At 31.0% G+C, this 19,859-nt stretch overlaps 1 protein-coding gene across 5 annotated transcripts in view; it reads right to left on the reverse strand.

Annotated features, from left to right (window-relative positions):
• The window catches only part of mim (missing-in-metastasis), a 116,757-nt gene that overhangs the window by 95,904 nt on the left and 994 nt on the right, over nucleotides 1-19,859 (reverse strand). The window lies entirely within an intron of this gene.

Here is a 19,859-nt window from a genome sequence, read left to right on the forward strand (position 1 = left end):
CATTTCGGGATTATACAATAGTAGGGTGTTCGTATGGAGACGGCGATAGACACAAAATGTATATATGAAATAATAAATTAATAAATAAATAAAATTAATAACACAAACAGGAGGGCTAAAAGGATAAATAGCATATATACAAATATAACCATAACGAAGTAAAGGTTTTATCCAGACAGCACACATAAGCACCCATACCGAAATAGTAATGGTTATTTGGTCAGTAATACTTAACTTAGCACGCGCCAGATTCTATGAAGAAAACCAATTTCTTGTAGAAATCCGAGGAGTCAGTATTTTCTCCTGTTAAGACATTTTACAGCCCATACTTAGTTTTAATCGGGGTGAGCCGTGGACAGTAGATCAGTATGAGGTAGACTGAAATAGGCACACGGCGACAAAACTTACAGTGGACAGGCGAGCTCGAAGTCATCAAGTGATAGTGCCAGAAACGACAGTGGCCCAATCTGATGAAAGGAAGGAACGTGAAGAGAGGACAAAATCAGCTTTAACCTCAAAGGGCCTGTTGTGGTTGGCCTCCTGGGCCCAAAAACGTTGTACCTCGTTCTTTGTGAAACAGAAAACGAATGGGATAAGGTCAGTATGGACACAAACATCCGTGAGAGGGAGGGGAGAGGAGACTGCCGACTTAGCCGCACTATCCTCGCACTCATTTCCTGGTATACCAATGTGAGAATACAGAAGAGATTCAGATAGAAGGTACGGATGATTGACAGTGAGTCGGTGACCAAAGGATGGTTGAACTTCTGTTCCAGGAAACATTCGAGAGCATTTAGTGAGTTAGTCAGAATTAGCCATTCTTTGAAGATTTGTGTTGTGATGTAGGATAAAGCCTTGAATATCGCGAAGAGTTCAGCGGTCATTACTGAACCCTGCTCAGGGAAACTGAAACGGAATGCTCGGTTGTCCACCACAAATGCACTGCCAAGTCCGCTGCGAGATTTGGAGCAATCGGTATATATGTGCTTGCGGCCAGGATAACAATGGAGAAGTTCACAAAACGTAGATTAAATAATATTGAATTATTATATTTGAACAGTTATTTTTAACCAAATTCAATTGTGGGCCAATTTTTAAAATTATTTTTTATTCGAAAGAATGCACAGGATTGGAATCAGCCAGGATCTGATGGTGAAATCCGGGGAAATCGAGGGAAACCCTCAAATTTTAAAGGCACCTACGATGTTTTTACATATTTTTTTATCTAAAATAATCAGATATTTGCATATAATGTTATTGCTGAGCTAATGTAACAGAAGACATAATTCCTCAAAGGTTAGGAGTTAGGAGGATATTTCTTTAAATATTATGGGGACGTACAGCCAACTAATAGTATATACCTCGGGGTCGGCACCGCCTTCAAACTGATCAGTTTGTAGTAGTTAAAATAGTATTGTAAATAGATAAATATGTTTAGATTGGTATTAAGCTAAATTGTGTGTATATAGTTTTTGTTTATTTTTATTTAGTTATTACAACGATTATTATGTACATATTTTATTTTAAAACTTTTGCTTTGTTAAAAATCTAAGTTTGATTATTTTTTACTTTGTACTGAGTTCCTTATTTATTCTTTGAAGTCGGTTTAATTTTTTTTTAAATATTTTATATTTTATGATCATTTATTCATTCATTAATTTCTGATGTTGTCAAAATAACTGTTACTTTCATTTGTATTCAAAACTCAGCCACAAAATCTAATTTGTTAACGGTGTTAAAGATATCAGTGTTAAAAGTTTCACCGCGTTACATGCTATCTATTCCAACAGTTTTTTTATCAGACTCCCTCAGCTTCAATAGACCCCAAATAATTTCCTTTGATCCAGTCCAACGAGGCTGAAATGACTCTAATTCGTCTTTTAACGTAGCTCACGTGTTCAATATTGAATGACATATGGATGAGGTTACAAAATGACTGAAAATTACGTGAAATTCATGATAGCACTATCAATCCAATAGTACGAAGTGCTCTATATTTAGTGTACAACAATATATTTATTGATGATTTTATTGGCGATTGTCGAGGTGTGTTTTCCTATGATGATTACTTTTATGGTATTCATTTAGTTGTGGAGACATATAAGAACAAAAACCATTATACATTACGTAATTATTACATGAATAAAACTCGTCATATAAATGAATCCCTTCTACCTAGCTAAATTATTAAGAAAAATGTATATTATTGTTTATATTATTTTAGTTTTATGTATTAATAGAAAAACTAGATAACTTATTAGAATAATAATATTATAAATTCAACTAATTTCATTCCGCAACTACTTTGCTCGCATGATTTAGTACCATCGAACTTCTGGTTATTCCCTCAACTCAAAAAATCGTTCTGAGGATATCGCATTGAGTCGGTGGAAGGCCATTTCTGACATTTCAAAGAAAAAGACTGGAGGAAACGTTGCCATAAACACAGATACAATCTAGGGGGAATTACTTTGACTGGGATGAAATGAAATTGGAAAAATAAATAATCCGTTTGCGATTTATATCCAAAGCCATTTTGATGGCTCTAATATATATTATACTAAACTATAACTTGATAACTGTGTCATCGGCAAATGTTCCAAGTTTGTTGTTGGGATATCGGCAGTATAGAGCAGATACAGGAGTGACCCCAAGACACTAACTTACGGAATTCCAGCCGAAATAGATTAAGTGTTGAGAATGCCTTTCTAAATTTTCTCTCGAAAAGATATGATTCCTTGCAATCGACAGTAATACCGCGATAGCAACTTGCACACGTAGATTAATTCCAAATATCTGGTCAAAAGCTTGCTGGACAGGATATCTTTTCTTCGAATGCCTTTTCAACAACCGCTGTTATTCTCTGCACTTCGTCTATTATTGAGTGCATTTCGAAATCCAAACTGGATATCTGGTAATCTATAAATACTTTAATATGTTTTAACAGCAGTTTCTCAATTAATTTTGAAATCACAGGTAGCAGCGAAATAGGCTCATAAGATTCAGCTTCTTTTGCCGGTTTGTCGTGTTTTTAAGCATAATTATTCGAGCTGCAAATGACATTAAGTGACGTCAATTTTTGGTAAGGTATTGACTGATTGAAGTTTGACTTAATTCATTGAATCTTTTAATCCATTCCATTAAAATCTTGTAATCACACTTTTTTTTATTTTTATAACCTTTCTACCCCTATTTCAATCTTTATGAGTTATTTATTACTGTCATCATGCCCTTTACAAAAATATAACATACAGCATTCCTTTCCATAAGCTACAAGCTTCATTTTCGTAACATATAAAATATTTAGATCATAAGAGGATGGACGGCCACCAAGAAAAATATTGATATATCGGAGAAAAAATATCAATATTTTTTTGTAATATATATCGATTGAATAACAAGCCCTTATAATTAAGTACCATAATATACTAAACCGTTAAAATTAAGTGCTAAAATATACTAAACATATAATATTAAGTACCAATTTTAAAGGTTTATAGTTTCTTATTATGTTTAAAAAATATATTTAATTTTTGTGAAAAAATCAGCCAAAAATATGGATAATTTCTTCAAAAAATATTGATATATCGATATTTTTTCGACATGCCTAGACCTTAAAATAAAACTTTCTTATATATTATTTATCTCCGAATACTATCGCCGGAATCGGTAAATTATCAGTCCTATAACCTAGTGATCTCGACACCATATGTCCGATCGACTTCATTAATACCGATGCCCGATAAACAGGAACATAAAATCCAATTTATAACTCGTAAAACGTACGGACGAAATCCGCATTTTTCCCCAACCTATTTATGCGCTGCCACAACTCTCTAAACTATAAAATCGTCGGCCGATCTGATCGGTGTCTGAATTTCAGCAATGCGAATCGACTCCCCTTCTCGCCCGCCCCCCCTCGCGAGCAACGTTAAATCTGGCTCGAACGTCGGCCGATTTATTGAAAAATTGCCCTGTTATTCGACGAGCTGATTGAAATTAATAAAGTGTTTATGGGGCAATCGAACAAAAAAGTCAAACGAATAAAAAGGATCGAGCGGCGTCTTAATTGGTCCACAGATGTTGGTGTGTTCCTTGTAAGGTCAGTGTAGTATTTTTTTTCCTCACTCGCTGTTATGCTCACAGCACTGTTGGGTCAATTAAAGTATGGTTGTTGTGAAGATGCGACGGACAAACGAATAGGCACGTGTCGCATAAAAACATAATAGTCATGTAACGTTAGCGGTTAGATAAATAACCATTTTAAAAGGTAATCTGGTATCTACAGTAACGGGCATATATGGGACTTGTAACATTTACACAATTTTTACATTAAAACAGGATAATTTATTGATTTGTATAAATATGCAATAAATACGTATACATTTAAATAAATATAACATTAGAGATATATTAAATTATTAGTACTAAACTCTGACATGATGTAGTCACTTAATGTCGATGCAATTTTCTTCAATTTGGACTGTGATCTTATCTGGAAACATCGGCCAATATGTGGGTTTTCCTGTCGAAATAGTTTCACAACCATATGCCTGAATAGCCCTTAACAATTTTCTACCCTTGAAGAATTGTTTATATCTCTCAAATTCGATACTGTGTTTTCGTGGGCTACTGGCTACTTTGGTGGTACCGTTGGTTATAATATTCACAGCTCTGGCTTGGATAGTCACTTCAAACAGATTGTTGCGGCACAATTATAGTTATTTATATTTAAGCAAGTCGTTTCAACTTGAGTTTATGAAAATTGTAATATTTTTTCTTTTGTATTGTTTAGCGGTCTAATTTGTCAGGCTATTTAACTTTTTTTGGTAATATTTGTGACATGGGAAAAGAATTATGACTTAGGACAACATAAAATATCGCATTGTATCGAACGTTTGGTGAAACTACGCCAACCAAGAAAGGCATTGAGTAAACATAACACACGTGTCCAGTCCAAAAAGGGTATCCCATCGGCTTATTGTCGAGTGTTCCGGATAATTAATGTACCGAGAGTAGATGAAGCGTGTGATCGCAGATCGTGGAAATTTCGAGAATTCCTTAAAAGTCCGAAACGCTGGTGTTCTATCGGCGTGAGAAGTTCCTAGCTGGAAGAGTCTTTCCCACCTCGATATTCTGAACGAATCGGTGTAAAGAAAAGGGTTAATTGAACCAGTCTTTTAACCACTATCAAGAACTCGAGAGAGGAGCTTCAGCGATGAAACACAGTCGACAACGACAGATATCTTCAATCCAAAATCTTTCCCAATCAGAGAGACATCCGCGTCTACCAGCTGAGAGTGGAAAAAGTCTCAATCCCGTGGGGACGAAATGCCACATAACTCGGCCTCATCTTTGACCGTGGATTCCTATGGCTAATACATATAAATAAAGCAAGCTCTAAGGGCTACGGTGTCGCCATGTCGCGCCATGGTTTATCAGAACAAGAAATTCAATGAAATCTCAGCTCTCTCCAAAAATTCCCACATCAGATCCCTGTCAGAGGCGTTCCCAAACCGGAACCCCGAAGACTATCCCCCCAAAAAACGACTCTCCAAGCCACCTAAGTATTTCATACCCCAAATAAAGCGCCTTCACGGGCACTCCTTCTAAATTGAGTTAACATCAGCACGGAAACCTTTTCAGCTGGTAAATCAGGCCCAAAAAAAACGAGATAAACATAAACATAATATTAAATTGTTTCTAACTCTTCAGAGACAAGCAACAAAATGCCCTCTCTAACTAGAAAAATACAAGAAGGTGTGCCACATGGAAGGGTATAGAGGCCAGTCCTTTATTTGCTGTACACTGGGGACTTGCCTACATTCAATGAAAATTTTGTAGCTATATGTGCAGATGATAGTGCAATCCTAGCTACTGGAGATAACAACACTGAACCAAAAAGTTACAAATACCTGTTCTCGAATTACAATTCTGGGTAGAAAAATGAGGCATCAAAATGAAACAAAATAAATCAATGCACACTGATTTCACCAACAAAAGAATCAAGCACAAGCCAGTAGATATAAATCATCAAGTAGTCCCGTATGGGAATACAGCCAAAATATTGACACAGCCCTTGATGTCAAACAAAGATGAAAGCCATTTAAGAAAAAAATATGAAGAACTCAAACTAAAGTATAAAAAATATATTGGTTATTGGGTAGATGTTCAGTCCAGGACCTGAAGGTAGAAGCTGTCGATAATGTTATTAAGTATTACGTCCAAAAACATGAACAGAGGCCTCATCAGTACATTAATGTTGAGGTCCTTTGGATCCTAGTTAATGATAGCTTGGTCAGTTTATTAAAAAGAATATATATCGCAGAATAAGTACTTGGTAATTTTAAAATAGTAAAAAATTAAGTTAAAAACAAATAGCTTATTAGTTTTAATTTGAAGGATTGCTATAATAAATTAAAAAAAAATTAAACTCTTAATTTACCTATTTTTATTTATTTATTACTAAAAAATTTACCTATTTGTACAGCAAATTAATTTAAATAAAAGTAGTGGCTGTAAACAGACACAATTGTTTTAACATTGATTATCTTTAGCTATAGTATCAAACTTGGGAGATTGAGGAACATCATTATTCATTATATCACTTCACTGTTAATCAGAATGAAACTGATATTCACCTTATATTAAATAAAAACACTTAAATGAATAAAAGTTACAACACACGCTATATATTATAATAAACGAGCACCAGCTGTCTAAATTTCAAAGAACAGACAAATATGGTTAAAATTTCTAAGAGTGCTCGTTAATTCAAATTATAATCAGTAGAAACAGGAGCTGTGGTCAGATGCAATTCAACAAATACAATTAACATTGGTTGTTACTATTATGTTTAATGATAAATATTTATGAAAATCATAAGTAGTTTTGATGTTCTTTTCTAATAATGAAATGGAACGCACTATAAAAAATGAGAATGGCATGGATAAGGTACTTTCATATATCAAAGTGTATTATGTAAGTAAGAAAAACTGAAAATATTTTGCACTAAATAATTTAGAAATCCTAAGCTAATTGTTGAGTGTGCATTCCGATTAAAGTAGTGTGTAAAGTCTTACATTCAGTCGACTGGAACACATTTGGTTAGGTTATTTTATACAAAAATAAAACTAAAATTATAAACTTTTGATGCATAAATATTTTTCTACAATTACTTTCAAAGGCAATATGCGATGCAAACTGTAAATGTAGAAAAAATTGTTTAGCAACTTGCAGTTGAAAATTGTTGAGATATTACTTTAGTCTCTAAATCGTATCGAACTTTAATACATTTTAAAATTGTTATTAAGAATGTTGTTGAAATGCTTCTAATATTAGGACTGTGATCATCATATGTCTTTAAGGTTATTGAATAAATGTATTTTCATCATATCTGATAGTTATAAACATAACTGTTTTTACGCTTGTTATCATTTGCATTCATTTTGAGTTTGACACAGCTACAATGTACAGGCGAGGCCGCCTGTTTAACATCATCGCTATTTGAGCAGAATTAATTGTGCGAAGCACTTCGTAAAAATGATATCGGTACTTGATCAAAACATTATGTCAGAGTGAACGTGATGCATGCGTACATAAATACAAGCGTCGATAACACTACGGATTGTGCTGATGAGACAATTTACTATAAAAGATCAAGTCTATACACGATTTCCAATACCGAAATGCTTCTACAAAACCATTTCCAACAATGTCAATAACGAGAAAACCGGAGAACAGCACGAATTCATGTACATCTCACTCTTAATCAGAATGAAACTGATATTCACCTTATATTAAATAAAAACACTTAAATGAATAAAAGTTACAACACACGCTATATATTATAATAAACGAGCACCAGCTGTCTAAATTTCAAAGAACAGACAAATATGGTTAAAATTTCTAAGAGTGCTCGTTAATTCAAATTATAATCAGTAGAAACAGGAGCTGTGGTCAGATGCAATTCAACAAATACAATTAACATTGGTTGTTACTATTATGTTTAATGATAAATATTTATGAAAATCATAAGTAGTTTTGGTATTCTTTTCTAATAATGAAATGGAACGCACTATAAAAAATGAGAATGGCATGGATAAGGTATTTCATATATCAAAGTGTATTATGGAAAAGACGACCAAAATAATAACACAATTTTTTATATAAAAAAAGTTGCGCATTGATATGGCTGTCATAGATTTCATATTTGAATCTAACAGAGAACCTAGGCTACACATGCGCCAAAATTTTCTAAAAAAATAAATGTGGCTGAATAACACAATTGTGTATGTGTGTGTATTGTGGGGACTTAAAAAAAAGTTAGGTCAATGCTTTGAAGATATCAGGAAGTAATAAAAAATTATTATTTTCACAATAAAATGTCAGGTATATTTTTATCACTATATTTTTAATAAACATTTTTTTTTTCAATTTCCAGTTTCAGTCCCTCTATTTAGGAACTCATGTAAACAACTAGGTATATGTCATGAATACATTAGGTTATTTCACCATGTATGATAGGTACTGTTTGTAATTAGATGATTGAGATTAATTAAATATTGAAGATGTGACAGACAAATCGAATGTAAATAATGAAAATCAATTGAATTATTTTCTCTTATTTTTTTAAGACTTGGTTTATTGTAGGTTCCAGCTTTCGTGGTGTCCGGTATGTCTATGTTAATTGCTCTTGCGTTTAATGTAATGCAAATAAGATAGAGTCAATAAGGTTTCACTACCATATTCACGATAACGCAAGACATGTGTCACATAAAAACTTGGGAGTCCCTTTTTAACAGTTTCTATGTAGGTTTTCGCGGAATTTGCAACATGCGGCCGAGTGTAAACATTGTATAAAAATGTTTTTATTTCTTGATTTCTAGACGTTCTATTTCAATGTAATAATTGCACATCTTTAAACATTGTCAATTTATTAAGTATGAACAAATAACAATATGTCGAAAGTAATATTTTTTCATCGATAAAGCATAATTATGGTAAGTTTTCATCGACACTTCAACATTTTTCTTTCTACAATAGTTTTTTCAAATGTTATTTATATACTAAAATGACATATAATTAAAAATACAGTTAAACATACCGTTATGTAACTATTTGCCTGTATCCAATATTACAGTATGATCATTGAAAATATTCATATTTACATTTGAATTGTCCGGCAGAAATATAAAAATGCAGGAAGAAATCTCGAATTTCTTACTTGATTTTTTAATCTTTCGTACGTAGCGTAGACTGAATACCCTGATTTGCATGACGAAACTTATTTTCACTTATAAGGTTATGCAAGTAAGAAAAACTGAAAATATTTTGCACTAAATAATTTAGAAATCCTAAGATAATTGTTGAGTGTGCATTCCGATTAAACTAGTGTGTAAAGTCTTACATTCAGTCGACTGGAACACATTTGGTTAGGTTATTTTATACAAAAATAAAACTAAAATTATAAACTTTTGGTGCATAAATATTTTTCTACAATTACTTTCAAAGGCAATATGCGATGCAAACTGTAAATGTAGAAAAAATTGTTTAGCAACTTGCAGTTGAAAATTGTTGAGATATTACTTTAGTCTCTAAATCGTATCGCACTTTAATACATTTTAAAAATGTTATTAAGAATGTTGTTAAAACGCTTCTAATATTAGGACTGTGATCATCATATGCCTTTAAGGTTATCGAATAAATGTATTTTCATCATATCTGATAGTTATAAACATAACTGTTTTTACGCTTGTTATCATTTGCATTCATTTTGAGTTTGACACAGCTACAATGTACAGGCGAGGCCGCCTGTTTAACATCATCGCTATTTGAGTAGAATGAATTGTGCGAAGCAATTCGTAAAAATGATATCGGTACTTGATCAAAACATTATGTCAGAGTGAACGTGATGCATGTATACTGTGTTATTTCATAATCATATAAATACAAGCGTCGATAACACTACGGATTGTGCTGATGAGACAATTTACTACAAAAGATCAAGTCTATACACGATTTCCAATACCGAAATGCTTCTACAAAGCCATTTCCAACAATGTCAATAACGAGAAAACCGGAGGACAGCACGAGCTCCTGTACATCTCCCCAGATGATCGAAAATCGTTCACAAAAGAAATGTTGCAGGCATCTTAATTCGAATCGAAATACCAAAAGGATTAGGATATAGTTCATATAAACCTATTATATATCTCGGCGAATCAAAGGGATCACATACAAGATATTAAAAGGAGGGTAGAGGAAGTAGATGGGTATGGGGTAGGTAAGGGTTGAGGGTATATCAATCGGTGGCCTGGTTCTTAGGAATTTAGTCGCTATATTACAAAAACAAACTACATGCTCGCAGTTCTTTCCACTTATATTATGGTCTTAGCATGTATCTTCTTTGAAAATGGGACAAACAGTTTGAACCTGTATAATATTTGAAAAAGTCATCAAGAGCGGTAGAAAGTGTTTATTAGTTTTGTTACTTTGTATAAATCATTATTACGTTTTGTATAAAGATTTAAAACCACACCCTACAAAATATCGGAATTAAAGTCCCAGGATGTTAGTCAGAGACCTGACTTCGTAAACCAGACATCGGAGTGCTTTTCAACTCTTTACCAACTTGTTATTTTCCGATGAAATTGATTTTCATCTTAATGGAAAGGTAAATATACGTCGCTGTTGGAGTGTAACAAATTCGAAACGCTACATTCGGGTAAAGTGACCGTATTCGCTAAAAAATAAGTTTAAATTTGAATGATATTAAGATTAATAAATCAATTTTCAAATTGAATTTTAATAACTAATAAACAATATTAAACAATTATAGTAAGCTATAATTTGTATTATGTAAGTTTTACACCTGTGGTTGGTTTTACAACTTGATGAGCATGACATGGTGATCACTTAACATGTGATAACTATGGATGATTTTTACTATTGCAATTTTATTCTATGATGTGATAATATCCCCACGAGGAGTATTTTCCCAAACGACTTTGTTGTTGACAACCAAAGATTATTGATTTTCTATTGAACAATAATTAGATTATTTTTAAGTTTCTACAAATTTGATACCCTACCTCGTTGTCTTGTTTGAGAACGGCTATAAAACCAATCTTTCAAGATTACTTAAAGATCTTCTCATATTAACTGATCAAAAATGAACATAATGAAAGAATAAAAAGCACCCCATTTTTAACCAGCAACTTAAATAATATGATTTTTCCATTTTTAGTCAGAATGTGGCATGTTATTCAAGGTATTCAGTTGTTTCTTTATTAGTTTTTCTTTATAAGTATATTATATAGTATATATATATATATACTATATAATATACTTAATATACTCTCACTGAGGATTTATAATTAATTTAGAATGGTGCATTATTGAATATTTACGTGAATTAAAAATAAGTCATATTTTATATATATATATATATATATATATATATATATATATATATATATATATATATATATATATATATATATATATATATATATATATATATATATATATAATATATATATATATATATATATATATATATATATATATATATATATATAATATATATATATATATATATATATATATACATTTTTAGTCAGAATGTGGCATGTTATTCAAGGTATTCAGTTGTTTCTTTTAATACTTCTATATAATGAACGAGGGACCAGTTCTTTCGAATTTATAATTGTTTATTCAATATGTTAATATATGTTTAATTATTTGCACAATTTTGATGGTACTGATAACAGTATAAGATATTCTGGTTAGCACTATCTGGCCTCACACATTTCAACGTCTTTCTATAATTTTATTAGGTTAAGTTAGCTACATTAATGGAAACGCAACAAATATATATTTATATTTATATATATATATATATATATATATATACTATATAATATATAATATACTCTCACTGAGGCTTTATAATTAATTTAGAATGGTGCATTTAACCATAAAAGCAATAATAATGCTATTAAATCACAACAAAGAAATATTTACGTGAATTAAAAATAAGTCATATTATATATATATATATATATATATATATATATATATATATATATATATATATATATATATAATATATATATATATATATATATATATAATATATATATATATAATATATATATATATATATATATATATAATATATATATATATATATATATAATATATATATATATATATATATATATATATATATAATATATATATATATATATATATAATATGAAAATTCCGGCTAGAAGCGACTTAAATGAGGAAAACCAAAAATAAGTGTATGTAAAATGTGTAATGACTGTAAAATCCGACAAAGAAAATCACCACAGTCACGCCATAATCCAAGCTGTTTAATTATTATATAGTTGATATAAGTTACATAGTGGTTGTATTCTTAGAAAGCCTTATTTTCTTTTTAACGTTCTAAACATTATTCTTATTTAAATTATTATTAACGTCTTTAATGCTATCACCATAACTGATCGATTTTTTAAAATGAGAACTAAAGTCTTCTTGAGGATTTCAAAAATTGATTTTATTAACTATCTCATTCATTTCACATAGACTCAGCTTTACACGATATAGTCTTCATTACCAATATAAATTAAGGGGGTATTCTAGTCTAGACATTTGAAAAATTTGTTTTTAATACCTAAACTTTTAATGCGTGTTTCTTGAAACTGCAACTTTCGAGTCGGTTGACATATGACGATGACTTAAGTTCATGTTCTTCATCTCATGTTCTTTATACATTCTTCTACCGTATAAACTAAAGCTATACTTTAATACTAAGCTATACTAAGCTAATTATTTTAAAAAATTGTTAAAAAAGTCTGTGTCTGTTTTTTTTCAAATAACTATAATTTGGCAAAAAAAACATTTCTTTGACTTTTTTTACTTTATACGATAGCTGTACTTTTCTAGATTAATAATTTTCTATTTTTATTCAGATTACTAGGAAGATTTAGGATTATTAGGATTTTTTCCCTTTTTTATGTATTCTTTAAGTATTAACAAATACCTAGTAACAATAACAATAACAAAAAATTAAATTATGTCACGAAAAAGCCTCATTGTTTCGTACTGACTATACCAATCAACATAGTAGGTATACATAAAAAATTAATAAACACCTTTATTGGACAAATAAAAATAACTTCCTGATCTTTGAAAACATCTGGTAATTATAAACAGGTCTGTTCATCAAAATATTTAATTAAATGATGGGATGTCTATAAATATGTATGTATAAATAAAATATCACGTCTATAAAAGTTTATAATCTAACAGTTATTTCAAATTATCAATTTTATTTTTCGATTGGAGCTGTAGGTTGATAATAAACATCGTTACAATTAATTTAGAGTTATTTGTAATCAAATAAAGATCCCCTTAAAATGCTGCTTAAAGATTAAAGTATTTACAATAGCACAGCGGCGATAATTTAAAAAAAAAACCGATAATTTATGTAATTATTGTATTTCGGTATAGATGTATTTTTATTCTGGTAGCTGACTATTTAACCGACTTAGAAAAAAGATGATGTTCTATGTTCGGCTGTATTTTTTTAATGGATATTCGTTGATTTCTCCGTTAATTATGGACCAATATTCAAAATTATTCGAAAGAGTGCACTTCCGAGGTGGTCCCATTGGAATCATGTCAGGATAAGATTGGGGAAGGAGGAGAAATCGAGGGAAACGCTCATATTTCAAAGGCACGTACAAAGTTTTCACATATTTTTTATCTAAAATAATCAGATATTTGTGTAAAATGTTATGGCTAAGCTGATGTGATGGCAAATCGGAAGTCGTTCAGTTCAAAAGCTATTCAGTGTCATTTCTAAGCACTAATCACAACATATAAGACCTGGTAGAAATATTGTGGATAACTGATTCTATGGTGTAATTGTTAAAGCGTTTAGCTACCAATTGGAGGTTACGAGTACATTCCAGGCGCGGAAAATAATTTTTTGTTGTTCTAATTTAGTTAGAACATTTGTCAAATCACCTAGGTTAGGTAGCGGACCCTGTGGCCTGAAGTGTTTCTTATTTTCAATCATTGTATCTTTATCCCAGGCTGTATAACGGATAGTTGGTTCAATACGAACAGGAGTTGGACAAAACAATATGAACACTTGACATATACACAATATTTATTTATCAATAAGGTGTTGAGCCACCATTTTATTTTAAAAATGCTACAATTCTTCGTGGAATAGATTCGTAGAGGGTCCGAATAGTTTCCAGCGGAATTTTATCCCATTCTTGTACCAAAACATTCGCCAATTGCTTCATTTATGTTGGGATATTAGCAGTGTAGAAAGATGCTGGAGTGGTCCCAAGACACTACAGTGAGAAAGTACAGCCGAAATAACTTTAAGTATTCAGAATGCCTCTTCATGCGAGACTCTTCTACATTTTCTTTCAAAAAGATAAGACAATGAGGGTTATTTAATTGTGCTTAATAACATATATAATTTTTATAATACAGGTAACAATGAAATAGATCTGTATGACTAACTAGAACTACCTTGGTTGATAAGCTTCAATATGTTCCCATAATATTTCATTATGTTAGCACCATCAAATAAATACTATACGAAAATGTTTTCGTTAGTTTAGTATATCGCACTTATACGTATAAGGAAAACCATCCCAGTAATGCTAGTAACTAGGCTGAGTAACGACTTCTCTCAAATATGTTATCTCATGGGGTCCAAGTTGGTCAGCAGCTAGGCATGTCGTGAATTGGAACCGACGTTGAGCTGCAGTTTTGTTAATAACCTAAAAAATCCAAGGGGTTGATGTGACTAAAACTAATATATATGAGCAAATTACTACTGAATGAAGATGTAATTAGAGATAAGATAAAACAATTTGTAACAATACTAGGCATCAATCAATAAACTATTGATATGAGTATGAGAAGTATTGAATATATTATAATATTTGTGAAATTATTTTTCAGTCAACAAAAAATAATTACCGTGTGGTTATGTGTGGTTAAAAAAACTAATACAAAAAATTCAGGTTAATGGAACCAAGCTATTACTACCCACTACAAAATTTATTTGTTATGTTAGATTTACACCTTTCTCATTTATTTTATCTCTTTTCATTTATACCGTTCATAGATACCTCTTTGAAAATCTAAAGTTCCGTGCCTGAAAATGTGTATTTGCGACACGCATTACTTCTCTTATTTAATCAAAACAAAAAAGTCGCTGAAGGTAATCATTTGCTGGTAACGCTCAAACCATAAAAACTGTGTAATGTGAGGCGTGGTTTCGAAAATTCAAAAGTGGTGATTTCGATGTATAAGACTCAACGCAAACTCAAGAACAATTGGCAAAAGCGTTAAATGTGCCCCAAGAAACGATTAGCGACTTATTACGAGCACTGGGAAAAATCCAAAAAATGGGAAAATGGGTGCCACAACAATTGCATGACGGACAAATGGAAAATCTAAAAATCGTCTGCAAAATGCTGCTTTATAGATTTGATCGGAAGTAATTTCTGCATTGAATAGCGCATAAATCATGGTTATCACTTGGCGAAGCCGGCTGATCAATTCCAAGGCCATATTGTTTTGGTCGCAAGGCAATGCTCTGTTTGATGGCACCAGAGGGACGTGGAGTATTACCAACTGTTGAAATCTGGTGCAAAAGTTAATAGTGATCCGACAAAATGATCAATTTGAACTATGCATTGATCGAAAATCGTCCGTAATGAGCACAAAGATACGGTAAAGTGATTTTACAGCACGATAACGCACCGTCTCATAAAGCAAAACCGGACATGGAAGCGTTTAAAGCACTTGGATGGGTCATATCTCACACGCCTTACTCACCAGACTTTGCTCTCTCCAACTGTCAACTTTTCGCACCAATGGGACATGCGCTTGCGGAGCAGCACCTCGAAAGAAGTTATAAAATGGCTAGATGAATAGTTTTGCTCAAAGGACAAACAATTTTTTTGTGGAATGACATCCATAAATTGTCTGAAAGATGGACAAGATCAGATCAGACAAGACATAAAATCCAATAGCCAATGTTTAGAATAAATAAATGTTTCCATCTCCTTGAAAGTTATGGAGTTTTTTTTTTAACCGGTAATAACTCTCCGGTATACCTGGTATATACACAATAACGTCTCAAATCTTCTTCGCCATACTTCAACTTTAAACTTTACCGAAAAGCCGATAAATTGGTTGTTCTCACTGTATAATCGATTTCTAATAAGAATGAAGGGAAAACAATCTGCCTAAAAAATAATTTAATTTTAAAAACCGTGATAGCATGTCTAAGAACTTAACCTGAAGAAGAAATCTAAAATAATAAAACTACTAGATTTCAAAACCACTATTTATTATGTTGGTCGTTTTATTAAAAAGTTTCAATCGACCCACTTAAAAGGTCAACAAGAACTTCCATTTAATAGCCCGGCCAGTAGAATTAATTAAGCTCAGGTTCGCTTAAATGAATACAGAACAAGTAAACAACAGCCATAATTCTTAGGAATAAAATAAATCCACACCGTAGTGCTAGTGCTTTAATTTAACCACAAATCAATATGCATTCATACACATTGAATAAATAAATTTTAAAATTCACACAGTTGTGTTATTTCGGAGGTAATAATTCATATTAATTGACAACTGAATGCGTCTCAATATTCAAGTTCTGTATTTATATGTTTTGATAACTCGAACCATCATCAGTCATAAAGATAACAAATCTTAAGTACATAATGACATAATAAAATATGTTCCCAGTTGTATACTACAATATTGTCCTTAAATATCAGGATATATTAATATAACACTTATAGTCAACCAAGTTCACATTATCTTTCGTTTCATTAATAATAATTGTTAAAAATATATTCCTAACAAGCATATTTAAAAAAAAGGAATATATAATTCTGTTTTTGAAAATCGGGCGTTTCTATTTATATTTAAGAAAAACTCCGATACATCAGCTATTTCCGAGTGTTATAAAGCTCCCATGCCTCATTTAAGAAGAAATACTGTGGCAACTCCACGTAAACTAACTTCATTAGAACCAAAACCAACAGGATTTATTTTAAATCCTAATATATTCATATGATGCTTTTATAAACTTCAAAAAACATCTGAATACTCGCAGTCGTTATTTATTTAGAGTTTTTATATGCTTAAATTACTACATTATTACATTAGATATGCTGAGATTATTATATATATATTATATATTAATTATAATAGAAGACTCTACAAATAGAATATAGAAATAGCTAGAAACAACATGATGTCAGTCATATGAAGCTTAGAATGGTTGAATTGTTGGAAAAAGTACCATATCACTTCATCTAAAAAATCGAAAGATGTTTAACACAATTCTGTTTCCTCCATGAAGATAACGATGATTTCATTCCCTTTCCAATCCCACCAAGCATCATCTTTTTAGGGCCAACACGGCCTTTGCAATAATTTGTGAATTTTCTGCAGGCTTCGACCAGTTTGAACAATTTATTGGGAAAACCCAAAAATACCTTTTCGCTAATCTATTATTAAATTAATTATCAAAACAAATTCACCTTAAGGTATTTCTTGCACGATTATGCTCGATCACGTCTTATTAAACCAGTTAAAACTACATTAATAACGCTCCTAGAGATACCCTACCTCATTCACCATATCTAGCAGAGGATCATTCCATATGATCATTGCTGATGTTTCGATTTTAAACTACCTCAAAATGGCTACTTTTATGATCTTCACGATCTATACAATAAATTATTTGAAATATTCAGTCGAAACATTTAACATCAATATACTAGATTTACCATGAATCCAAAATATATAGAAGAATTGTTTAGTTTTAGTAGCTTATTTTTTTAAGCGAAAATAAGGAGTAAATATAAAAAAGACTACCGCGGTCTGTTTAAATCAGCACGTGTGTGCGTGGATTGCATATGTTTGTAAAATAAACCACGGCCTACTGTTTAATTTCCGATATCATTTGTTTATTTCTTCGTCGCCATGCACTGCAAAGGGTATTGAACACACGAGGAAAGAGGGGAATGGATCTATGACGCCTACATTAAGTGTCATTTGGGACACGAACCTCTTTATGGGTGTATTATGGTAAATTAACTAGATAACACGGTTCACTTTGTGGGGTAAATCTATATTTTCTGATGAACTTAGTTCACTTATTGTGATGGAAAAACTGTTCCAATTTATAATAGCAAAATTTTAAGCCAAATATGTGGTTTATTAGAATGCATATTTGAAAAAAAAAACAGGAATTACCTAGGTCGAGACGAAACTAATCACCGTCATCTTATATATCGGAATATCTTGAATCCGTATATTCTCAATTAAGAGTGGTTTTAATACATATGATATGAAAAAACAGATGATAAAACACAAAATAGCGTCGCAATTTTTTTCAGTTATTATCTGGTTAATTGTAATTGTTACTAGTAAAAATATAAAATAACATTTAACAGCATTATTTAAGATTTTGTGTTATTTTCGGTTATACCCGCATTGTTTGAAATATAAAAGAGTTAAAATAGTATGACCACCTAGTGTTATATTTTACATTTTTTACAGAGAAAACAAATAAATGTATCTACTTTATCGGAAGGTATAAAAAACTGCGAAAGAAAAACCCGACTATGTGAAAATTCATACCAACATAGATTAACAAAATTCGAGAGTCGCAAGAATCGTTTATTTTCTTTGCTTATAAGATATATACAAGTCTGGTGAACAGAACTTCTAATTAATTTCAGGTTTCACTAGTAAATTCATTTCTTAACAAAGCACTGTTTGAATAGTGCAGTTAATAAATCCGTCAATTTGGGCATCAAGACCTAAAATGAATGTTACATAGAATATTAACAATTATAAAATAGTTTCATAGAATTTTTATTCCTAATTTGTTGGTGAGTTGTTACTTCTCAGGTGGGACATAACAGAAACTAGAAAGAAATAGATAAATGAAAGCCATAGAGAAGAAGATAAAGATGCATCTGCAAATACCGAAGAGTGGTATAAATAACCAAAACACAACGCAATTTTATTTACAAATTTAGGTAAAAAAATATTATTTTAATCATATTTTATTTACTGTTTTTGCAATATATATTTTAGGTGGAAAATATGGATAATATGAATACATAAATGAAGTAATAAAATATATAGGAGTTAAAATTAAACTAACTACATAATTTGCGTAGATGGAACACATAGGACAAATTATGAATTATTAACAGTACATTTGTAAACATTTTAATGTATTGATAAATATTAAGGTATTAATTCAACAAGATGTTAACAATTAATATTGCGTGATATGTGACTATATGACATTTTATTCTTCGGATTTTGTATCAATTATTTTTGATTTTTTATTTTATAGACGGAAGTTTTGGAAAATCAATAGTTAATTTAATAATTATAAATACATTCATTTCATTTACATTTCCAAATTACAAAAAATAAATTACCCAGTTGTGTTCGTTATTGTTTTAATACACATGCTAAAATAATCTTATGTAGAGTGTGTACTAATTTGAAATTTTCAACATTTTGTTGATTATTGAAACTTAATGAAAATTATTATTCTAATTAACCTTATACATCAAATACATTTCTGATATTATATTGAAAATACTGTGAAAACAAGTTTCCTTTTCTTAACAACATTTTAAAACATTCCCTTTACTCTGTTATGAGAGAAACACGATTAACTTAATCAATCGTGGTCAAATTTCGACAACTGGGCGATAACTAATAATATAATTTGAATCCAGTACTGCAATATCCTTTTG

The sequence above is a fragment of the Rhynchophorus ferrugineus genome, unplaced genomic scaffold (genome assembly GCF_030347505.1).
Source record: "Rhynchophorus ferrugineus isolate W39M unplaced genomic scaffold, kcgeb_rfMv2 rfM4, whole genome shotgun sequence".
NCBI classification, from domain to species: Eukaryota; Metazoa; Arthropoda; class Insecta; order Coleoptera; family Curculionidae; genus Rhynchophorus; species Rhynchophorus ferrugineus.